The sequence below is a fragment of the Vidua chalybeata genome, chromosome 14 (assembly GCF_026979565.1).
Source record: "Vidua chalybeata isolate OUT-0048 chromosome 14, bVidCha1 merged haplotype, whole genome shotgun sequence".
Taxonomy (NCBI): domain Eukaryota; kingdom Metazoa; phylum Chordata; class Aves; order Passeriformes; family Viduidae; genus Vidua; species Vidua chalybeata.
In genome coordinates this window covers 18,899,876-18,910,787 of record NC_071543.1, presented here as the reverse complement: position 1 = coordinate 18,910,787, position 10,912 = coordinate 18,899,876, and the positions used below count along the sequence as shown (strand labels likewise).

Here is a 10,912-nt window from a genome sequence, read left to right as displayed (position 1 = left end):
CAGTCACCAGAGGATAAAAGCTCTTGCCTACAAGGCCTACCAGATGCAAGGAAAATGCTTTGGGATTTTGGAATAAGAAATGGATAAAAGCCCAAATGACTATTTCTCATTGCACTGCTAAGGGATTTTAATAAAATTTGATTTAAGAGGCAGGGATTAGGTATGGTTCCATGTAAAAACATCAATTAGCAGAAGAACAAAAAGCAGTCATACAGCTTGAGATTGTTAGAAACTCCTGCTAGAAATATTTGGTGAAGAATTTCAGAGGCATAAGTTGCCATGAAGCCTGCAATTCTCTTCTTGATCCCTCTGGTAGCTTTCTGTTTTTGTAGCCATGGGGGAAAAGAAAAGAAAAAGATTAATGTATCTAGTTTTTAACAATCTATCCAGGGTGTGGAAAAAAATCCCTTCTTACGCTTTGCCTTTCAATTCTCCAATAATAAATTAACTATCGCAGTTTAAGATGCAATTGCTGTTCTTTTATGTCTCCAGACTAATGCATTGTGACACCTCGATTACATGAAGTGTGGATGGCTCCTCCTGCCCTCTCTCTTCTGGGTGAAAGCCTGTGAACAAATCGAGGGAATGCTCACCTGCTGCCTGGGCTGGATCTGCCCCATTTCTACAGCAGCAGCCGCGCCCGCGGTCCCCAGCCGTCCCCTGCACGGGTGGCAGGGAGGACACAGGGCCACCCGTCCCCACGCTGCTGTCAGACCTCTCAGCGACGTCTCTGAAGGGACAACGCTTCTGTCTGTGCCCCTGCGTAGCTGCCGTCCTTAACAATTTTAAAAAATAATAAGGAGAGGGAAATTGCGGGGGCAGCGGAGCGAGACGCCGCGGTGCGCAGGCAGAAGTCGCTGTGCCCGTGCTCCTGCACGGATGCTGGGTGGGAGAGTGGGAGAATACGACCCACAGCTACAGCGAGAGTAATGAAATGTTTTGTGACTGAGGCTGCCTGGCCCCGCATCTGCAATAATCAAATCCTGGTAAGGCAATTTAGCAAGCTGTGTTGTTTTTTTTTTTTTTTCTCCCTCCCCCCCAAGAGAAAACGGTTGGTTGTTCTTTTATTCCATCAGCTGGGCTGTGCATTCCACCCACTCCCCTCTGGCTGCTCTGCCTTGGCTGGGCTCTGCTCACCACGGCTGGACCAGCAAAGCTGGAATGTCACCAAAGCCATCCTGGCCCTCACGGCTGCCTGAGCCCAAGTCCCTGAGCAGAACTGCTCCGTTTGGACACTCCCAGACTTAGGCAGTGTTCCTCAGCCCATCTCCATGAAAACATGATTACTGTCATTAAGTACATCCTGTGATGCCCTCAGGACGCCCTGACTGAACCTCAGAGCTCCTGCTGGAGCTGCCCGCAGTGCCCAGCTGTGGAGGCACTGCTCTGTGCTGGGCTCCCACTGCTGATGAGTGTCCCTGGAGGGCTTGAGATCATTGTCACACCCCGAGAGTCACACACAAAATAAAGGTGTCTGCTTTCCCTCCCTCCCACTCCCTGCAGGGCTCGTTTTGCAAACTGCAGCTACTGAGAATGGGAAGCCAGCTAGAGCAGCATCACTCCAGCTGTGGAACTGGGATGCTGCAACAGAAACCTGCAGGAGGAGGACAAACACACTGGGCTCCTGAAGCACCGTGTTTTGATGGACTTACTCTTCCACTTGTGAGACAATGGACTGAGGAGCCAGTGGCACTGCTGCTGCATGGATCTGGTGACAATGCTGTGTCTGCTGCCAGCACCACGTCCTGCTGGTGCAGGTGATGGCTGTCAGCCTGCAGCTCCTTGGCTGTGTCCATCCCAGGCTCAGGACCAGGTGAGTGGCCAGTGGTCATTGGGTCATCATACAAATCCCCTCCTGCCCCATCCCAACAACTCCTTTGTTGTTGGGATCTTTAGGAATCTTAATGGGACCCATAACATTTAATGGGTTTGCTAGTGATAATGTCATTTGAAGTGACATAGCTGTGATAAATCGCTTCCACACGTCATTGAATTCTGTTTCTAAATTTTTATGTATTTTTGATAGGCCAATTTATCCCTGTTGCAGCTCCAGCCCATGCAGTCAATGGCATTCCACTGGGGGTGAATTTTGTCTGCTATTTACAGTGTGTGCTTTTAAGCAGTGATTGGTGTGACAGTGTGATCTGTACAGCTGTCTCTCTGTATTTATTCTTTTTCCTATAAGTTTGATTTATACTAGCTTCAAAAAAAAAAAAAAAAAGCAAAAAAAAAAGCTCATAGCTTTTCATGTGAATGACTTTAAATAACTGATTAACGATTACTATTAGCACGGCTCTAATGGAACTGGGCTTGCCAAGTTTATGGGCTTGGCTGAGCAACTGCAGGTAAAGCTGCTGTGTGCCCCTCTCCGACTCCAAACCTTTTCTGAGGTTTCCTTTATAATTGGACAGTGCCCTCTGGGTTCAGTCTGACTGGATGTGCCTGACACGAGTGCGAGGGGAGGTTTGATGTCTGCTGGCAGCGCGCGGGTACCGCCAGGAGCCAGGGGTGCTCCTGCTGGGGACAGCCAGCCCTACCCCACAGTGGGCACTGGCAGTGACTGGCAGTGCTCGAGTGCCCTGCTCGGACTCGCCCTGTAGTCGTCAGATTTGTTTTTGTGTGTTCTAAGAGCTTTAAACGGCGTCCATTCGGGCTCCTGTCACACGGGGAGCCCCCAAAGCTCTGGTGTTTGTAAAGCTGCCTCTCTGTGTGGGGCTGCAGTGAGCTGTCTCCTGCCCCTCGGGGTGCTGATTCTGCCTCACTCCTGATTTATTCAGTACCACCCCAGAAATCTCCTGGAGACTTTTGAAGGAGCGCAGTGCCGAGTTAACCCCCTCTGCTTGGCTCTGTGCTTCTTTTCTCCTCCTGGACTAATAATAGAATAGCCAGGAACGATTGCAAGCAGCAAGTGCGTGCTCCTGTGTGTCTGTGTGTCCCTGGGATGGCACAGGGATGGGCTCCAGCAGCACAACCAGCCCCACCTTACCCAAACCTGCCCCGAGGTGCCAGTCAGGCTCATTCAAGCAGCAAACTCCCTCCCAACAGAGCAGCTACTACACACTTAACATCTTCCAGCACTGAGACCTCTGAGATGTTTATTCCAGCATTTTCCTGCTTCAGTTACCACCTGTGGTATCAAGTAGGAGGAAGCTTGGCTATGTCAATGAGAGGTTCATGTCCTGCAAAAAGAAGGAACTTGCAAGCCAGGAAGTGTGTGTGTGTGTTTTCCTGGAAGTTTGAGTCCTGAGTGTGTTTGTTTTGATGTGTTTGCAGAAGGGGAACCAGAAGCAGCAGAAGAGGTGTTCCATTTTTCCCAACGTTCTGCGGTGAAGCCATCCAGCTAGGAGCACCCTGGCTATTTAGTTGTCAGATTTGTTCCTGTCAAAGTCCTAGGAAGGGAATAATATGGGGATTCTTTTCTCTTTTCTTTAATAAGACAGCAGTGCTTCAAAGGTAGTAGAGGATAAGGCAAAGTCTAGGAACACAAAGCTTTTTTATTGTTGTTACTATTAATCACAGCTCAAGCAGACCTGCTTAAGAATCCCTCTTGTTATTTTGTCTGCTTTCCTCTGGTTTATGTTCCCTGAGAAGAGTTTGATTAAAAACTGTTGCATCTCATTTTGCTCACAAGGTTGAGGTACTGTATCGTTGTCACCTGTCTGCAGCCAAAATTATACGACAAATCATGGAAGGGGTTGAATATTTTCTACTGGTTTTGATCTTCTTCAAAATATCATTTTCACTTTGTGTAGCTAGAGAATAGTTGGCCTCCTGCCGTTCCCATTCACTTCTTACCCTTGAACAATGAGAATAAAATCTGCCTGCAGTAATGTTCAGTTTGTGTTGGGGAATTTTTCCAATACAGAAAGGAAAATAAAGAAGCTTTATGAAATAGTGGTGCTATTCTCAGATAAACAGATATTTTTGCTGTTAACTTCATATTCCAGGGGTAGCAAGGAGGTCAAGTCTAGCTGGACTCATAGCACAACTGTGGAACTGTGTGGCCATTCATCTGGCCTTTTGGGCTTTCAGAGATTTTTTTGAAAACACACTTAACTCATGCAGATTTTACCTTCCTTTGTGAAAAATGGGCAGGTTTATTGCAGATGTAATGGTGTGTCTCCAGTATTTCAGTGAATGTGGGTTCCTCAGGGCTGAAGGATGCCATCTCCCTGCAAGCAGCCCAGGAACAGGGAATGTGTGCTGGGCGAGGCAAATATCAGCTGGGAGTGTCCGTGGTTGTGTTTGTCACCGGTCTCAGTGGTGCCAGGGAACCTCCAGGAATTCTGCTCTTCCCAGCCCTGGGACCTTTTCCTGGTTCCCTGCCTGCCCTGGCATCGATGTTGTGCCAGCCCAGCAGTGGTTCCATGGAAATGGGGATGCCAAGCAGGTTTCTCAAGAGCACCACGGCTGTGCGAAACACATGCATTTGCTGGCATGACTCTGCAACCAAACATCAGCTCAACTACTTTTTATTATTAATTTCAAGCTCCAGCTGTTGCCTTGAAGCATTTTGTTTTGTCATTTTGAGACTTGCTGCTCAGAACAAACAAAAGGGAAAGAAAAATGAAAGCAAGGCCCCTAAAAGTCACTAGTAACGTAAAGTCTAGCAAGGATGGCTAACCGTGACTAATAACCCATCAGGGTGGCTCATCTGTCAGCTGTAAAAGCATCATTCCTAGAAGTTTACTAAAGCTTTTTAAGAGCTAAGCTGAGTTAGAACTAAGTTAGTGAGCTAAGCTTAGTTCACTGCTTGTGTGTGATGGCAGTGTGTGTGTGATAGCAGTGTGTGGCCAAACATCTGTCACCCACAGCACAGGGTCTCCTTCAGTCCTGGCCACAGAGGACAGTCAGTAGCTGGGTATGTAACTTTGGCCAGAGGAAACCAGAAACTCCAACAGTCTGGGGGATTGCCCAAGAGGGGCTTAAGAGTGGGGCCTGCTTTGGGAGGGAACTTGTGCCTGCTTCCACACAGCCTGTCGTGTTAGTCTCTTATCCTTTCAAAGCTTTGTTCAATCCTCTCTGTCATGGTTTGACACTGGCGCAATGCCAGCACCCCCATGAAAATGCACCTTCCCTAAATAAATGCTGTGAGATGTTATTAGGGACAGAGCAGAGCAGGCACAAGCTTAATAACAGAGGAAAAAAACTTTATTAAACTACTACTAATACAGAAAACACATAAACTAAATCCAGGATGAAGACCTTTTAAAACCACCCCTCCTCTTCCCAATTCTAAACACACCCAGCCATGAAACATCACCCGGGATTCTTGATCAAATTACCACCCTTCAGGTAATCTATGCTTAAACTATCAAGGGAGAGAGAAGTCTCTCTTGCACCACAGGCCCCCCAGGAAACACAGCTGCCCCCCTGTGTTTCCCTGTCACACATGGCAACCGCCCGGAAGAAAAATCTGCTAGTGTGACACTCTCCATGTCACAGTGCTCTCACCACCGTGCATGGACAGACTGCTCATAGGGCTCCTTTAAGGCTGCTTTGCCACGGACCCAAAGATACAACAGTTCAGTTTCTCATCTTGGGACTACAGTCCCCCCCATTTTCCCCTGGGGCCGAGGGGTCCAAAAACAGGACTCATCTTCTTCCCGAAGACAGAGGGTATCACCATTCCCTCTTTAGCTCTCTTCGTTTCTCGCCATTCTTGTGCTGTTCGAAGCTGAAACAGGTCTCCCTGGGTCACCACTGCATCCCCTTAAAATGCAGTCTCTATTGCAGGAGATTTTGGTTCAGTCCATGGCTAACAAGAAAAGTCCAGCTAAAAAGCTACTTCATCATCTCCTCCCACCTAAATATTTCTTCTTCTAACATCTCAGGTCTCGGACTATCTCTCTTCCACTACAAATCAAGGAGGAGTAATACTTTCAAAAAGCCCTCATTCCCTCGAAAGGGTTAAAAGTTCAGACTCCCTGGACGGCTGATATCTTAGTCCTGCGTTCCGCCTCCCACGCTGGGCATTTTCCCCCCCCTTCTCCTTCTCCTCTGCCGGCAGATTTCCAGGTGCCGCCAGGCTCTCCGTCTCTTTTTCCCACATGGGGGGGGCAAAGGCATCTCCGCTTCTCTCCACCCTTCTGTCCACAGGAGCTGGCTGGGTTCCAGACCCTCAGCCCCCTCGGCCTACCTGGACAAGGCCGCGTGGCTTCCCCTCCCCCACCCAGCCTAAGGCTGGGCAGGGGGGAGTCTGCACTCTCTGACGACCGGAACCAAAAGAGAGAGTTCTCCTGGGAGTTCTTGCTTTTAACCCCCTGTGTTCTCAGAGGCGTGTCCATACTTTCAGTGGTCACTCCAGGTGCCAATATCCAAACCTGACCACTGATTGGTTTGACCCAACTTCCTGGAAAAAATTCACTTCCATGTCAAACCACGACACTCTCCTCAGCTTCGGTGTCACAGTGGAGATGAGGTACCTGGTGGGGATGTGGGGAGGGCAGGGGGCAGCCCTGCATTCTCCCTGCCCACTGGAGGCCATGCAGCTCTACCCCTGCCTGTCTCTGCCAGCACAGACTTTTCCTCCCCAGCTGGGCTCTGCCTGGCCAAAGCAGGAACAGCTCCGTGAGAGGTGGGCTGAGTACATGGAGGGCTCTGAGGGTTCCCACCGAGCCCAGGAGCTGCTGAGGTTGGTCCACCTGGAGTAAACCATGCTGAGGGTCTCGTGAGCAGCAGATATTTTTGCTCTGTGCCTCCTGCAATGTCTCAGTCACCTTCTCCAATCTCCCTTCCAGCGACTTTCCCTTTGCCCTCAACTAATCCATCATTTGGAAGCAGCCCGTGGTGTGTTTGCTGTTTTACACTGCCGACCTTCAGGCTTTGCTCCCACCATGGCTCTCGGGCCACGCTGATCCCTTTTCCCTCCGGAGACTGCCGGCACATTCTGGTTTTGAAACAGCTTCATATAAAACTGGAAGGAGGTCTCAAATCCAGATCAAGCTTAACATCCACTGCCGATCCCCCACGTACTCAGCCTCTTCCCTCCTGCAAGTTTTAAGCCATTCTTTTCACTCTGCTGCTTTGTGGGGCTAATGAATTTGCTGCTGCTATTCCCTCTGAGGAGGGGACGGGAGCAGTCACACAATTGCTGTGAAAGGCTTAGAAATACATGTGAGTCGTTTGGGTTTCTCTGTGAAATCTGAATTCAAATCCCCACTCTCAGTAAAAAAGAAAAAAAATAATAAAAGGGAGAAACACCAACACTGAAGAGCAACAACTTAAAAAAAAGTTCATAGGGAGTCTGAGGTTTTGCTGCCTTTATCTCTAGACGGGAATGTTGTAGTGTTGCCTACAGAGCCTTTCTTCTCTGCATTAGGCGAGCGAGGAGATTTCATTTCATACATCATTTACAATGGAGTGCATCAAGAGCAGAGTTGGTGCATATTAACAGGGATGTGGGGAAAGAGTTGGGTTCTTTGAAAGTTTCAAAGCATCTCCACCAAGGAGGGGAGCCTGGGCTGCTGATTCCCTCTCACTCTGTCATAGAAACTCTGCAAACCCAAAGCCCGTGGAATGGAAGGAGTGGAGAGCAAAGCCCTGAAGGCCTGTAATGCACCAGCATTCCTGGGAGCTGGAGCAGCACAGGGGTGCTGGAACTAAGCCCAGAGAAGCTCTGCTATCCCTTCTTGCTCTCCTAACTGCAGTGAGTACAGGGTCCTCGCAGTCCTTGGCAAGGGTGCTCATGAGCTGGGAGAACGTGAGGAAGACACTGTCCTTCTTCCTGCCCAGCCCATCTGACCTGCAGCTGCCCAGAACCAAGCTTTCTTCAGTGCCTCACACTGCCCTTTGAGCCAGGCCTTCAGATCACTACAGAATGGCCACCCCGTGTATTCACAGCAAAATCTTGTAGGTAATGACTTGGGCTAAGAATTGATTCTCTTCTTTGTTCAATATATTTGGGTTGGCTTTGATTTCCTCCTGGAATGTGCATCTATAAGATACTCTTGAGAAAACTGTAGCTCGTGATGAGCTGTAGAACTACATCTAGGGATGCTGATGTTGTCTCATCACAGAACTCAAGGTGCTGGAGCTTTCTGGAAAACAGCAGGCAACACAAAACTTGCTATAGAAATTATGGAACTGGCAGTGGAATGGCAACGTCTTCTCCCTTCCCTGTGCCCATGCTGTTGCTCCTTTGGCAGGAACTGCACAGACCACCCTGCAAGAGGGAACAGGAGAATCCCCAGTGACATCAGTGCCAACACCTTGCCAACTTCCTGGTGGCTGGAGAGAGCCTTTGGCCAGGGAAGCAGGGGACCTTGAGCCTTTATGTGTGGAAAAATCCTCTCTGCCTGCTGTCCCTTGCCTGTTCTACAGAGGGCCACCTAAATGGTCTTGGATTTTGTCTAGAAGAGTCAGGCAGAGAGCCTCAGGAACAACTCCAGTATCAAGGGCATCTTCCAGGACTGTTGCACTGGGAGCACAATGATTGCCTTATCTGCCTGATGCTGCTCTTCCACGTACACATTTGTAGGTCAAGGGATTGGAAGAGATTTAAATAGGAGTTCCCATGGCTCCTGAAATTAATACAAAGTCTTATTTGGCAGACATTAATATAAAGCCTTTCCTGGCTGTTATAAAATTCACCACATTCCATTCTGGTGGGTCACCTTAGCACTGTGATCTGAGGGAGGGCAGAAACAGCAGCAAAAATGCCCACCACGTTTGGGAATGCCTACCTGGACTCAAACACCTTCAGGTTTGTTCAGTAATTGATGTTGGACAGAGAGGTTTCCCTGGATTTACAACGTTTATTTTCAATTAAACTGTTGACTGGTACTTGCTCAGAGCCTGTTTCCAGAACTGGTGATGGATTTAAGTCGCTCAGGAGACATCCAGCTTGCTCCAGGTGACATCTTCAAGGTTACAGGAGAAAAAAAAAACCCAACCACGTTTGGCTTCTGTCAGCTGCAATTTCTGCCCTGTTAGAGTTAGGAAATGAAAACTTTACCCATCCCTCCCCCATGACTGTGCTCAAAACTCCACAATCTATTTTCTCTCACTCTTCACCTCTTCTCCTTTATATTGGCTGCTTTGCACCAAAAGCCCCACAGATACATGCACTTTGACACTTGCATTTCAAAATGCCTGATTGTGGAATTCTGCCAATACCAGCAATTGATCTGGTGCCACAGACCAGCTTAATTATTCAAGGTCAGTCTTCCTCTGTCTCTTCTTGTCCAGGGAGCAGCAGCTATGGGGAATAAAACTTGAACAGTCTTTAAATTTTAATCATAAACTTCAGTAAGTCACAGATTTGTTTTGCTGTATGTGGGGTTTTCTCTATTGTACTTGCTGCAACTTTTGCAGCCTCCCTGCTCAGAGCATGGCTTTCCTGCTCAGTACAACACTGGGCTTTTGTAGAGCACTGTATTTTACACTGCTATTTAAAATGCATAAGTTGTGTGATCTAAGCAGTTTCCAGTTCACTTTTGAGCTCCTGTAAAACGTATCCCTGAAGGCATTTCAGCTGAGCAGCTAAGAAGGTGAGGGTATTAGAGGTTGTGAAATGGCTTGTCTGCTAATTCTTTCTATGTGCATCTCTTCAGATAAATCTCCTGTGACCTCCTGCTACAAGCAGAACATTAGTTAAGTATCTTCTTGGTAATGGAGTGTCCTGGACCTGATCCTGTCTCATCCTAAGGGCTCTTCACGATAGCTGGGAAGATGTTTGCCTGCAGGGGAATGGCAGAGGTGTCCCTGGAAGCACACGAGGTGCAGGTGGCTTCTCTGAGCAGTGCTGGGCTGGCTCAAGGAGCCCTGTCCAGCCTGTGGGGCACCGAGGGAGCCTGGAGGCTCAGGGGGCTGCACTGCCCCAGGCTGGCTCATGGAGGGCTAGAGATCCATTTACAGCAGCCTTGGGCATGCCCTGCACATCATCTGCCCCGAGCTATGGGCAAACAGGGAAGCCTTTGGAGCCCTCAGTCCATCCCTGAAGCAACTTGGATAACTGACAGAGCCTAAGGAGCTATAATTTTAATAATAAGTCATCAAAATAATGAGTCTGTATTTCAGAATAGTAATTATTAAAGAAGAAGAAATTCTGAAAAAAGAAGATCCAAATGGCTTACAAAATTATTATCATTATAATTATTGTTGTTGTTAATAATAATAATAATAAATTAACATGGAAGGGGGCAATACTGCAAGGATCAGGAGGTTAATTTTGTCTGCTGTTCAGACAGTTAACTTTGTTAAGAAATTAACAAATTAATTTCAGACAGTTAATTTTGTCTGCTGGGATCAGACAAAGGGAAGGAGAGTTGTGGAAAAGCAAGGAATCTGGGGCTGTTAGACATCCTGCTGATGGGAAATGAAGCCTGTGCTGGGGAGAGGACTGGGGACTGTCACCACAAGGGCAGTGCCTGGGCAGAGCCCTGCAGAGGTGACGGGGGCAGAGAAGGCACCTGGCCCAAAGGCAGGGTGCAGAGGGGCCGGGCACGCTGGGGACACCCAGCCTGACACTGGGCTGAGGGCTGGCATTTCTCAGACATTTTTTTTGGGGGGAGGAAATAAAGCCCAGCAATCACCGTTAATTTTCAAGCTCAGCGTGATTACAGTATCTCAGTTTTCCAGCACCCAGCAATGAGAGAAAAGCTCTGTGTGAGCCAATTAATGATAATGTCTCTTTCCTGGAGATAAAATGGTTCATTCTTGCAGCGGGCTGGGCTGCCCTTGGTGGTGCGCGACGAGCAGCGCCGCGGAGCCGCCGCCTTCCGCGGCCCTCGCTGGCTTTGGTACAGATTTAAGGCAGCACTGTTTGAAGCTTTGCCTCCATAGCTGTGCTATGCTGGCCTCCTTTGTAATGAAAACGCCTCCTTTTTCATCATTTTTAATTTCAAAGCCTTCAGGGGTTGGCTTCCTCAAGGCTGCCTCTCAGTCTGTGAGGAACGGGGTGTCTGGCTCT

The 10,912-nt window shown here is 48.5% G+C and overlaps 2 long non-coding RNA genes across 4 annotated transcripts; one reads left to right on the top strand and one right to left on the bottom strand.

The window, feature by feature from the left end:
• Window positions 1–4,456: 4,456 nt before the first annotated feature.
• On the bottom strand, window positions 4,457–4,714 carry LOC128795413 (uncharacterized). Its single transcript, XR_008433526.1, has 2 exons — window positions 4,625–4,714; window positions 4,457–4,536 (listed from the first exon to the last, which is right to left on the bottom strand). It is a non-coding gene; the product is annotated as an uncharacterized LOC128795413 (long non-coding RNA).
• A 66-nt stretch (window positions 4,715–4,780) lies between these two features.
• Window positions 4,781–9,985, top strand: LOC128795412 (uncharacterized). 3 transcript variants are annotated; one of them, XR_008433523.1, is made up of 5 exons: window positions 4,781–4,861; window positions 7,492–7,648; window positions 7,735–7,855; window positions 8,148–8,704; window positions 8,794–9,985. It is a non-coding gene; the product is annotated as an uncharacterized LOC128795412 (long non-coding RNA). The 3 variants fall into 3 exon arrangements; XR_008433524.1 differs by having other exon boundaries at window positions 8,148–8,854; window positions 9,052–9,985; XR_008433525.1 differs by having other exon boundaries at window positions 8,148–9,159; window positions 9,555–9,985.
• Window positions 9,986–10,912: the final 927 nt, after the last annotated feature.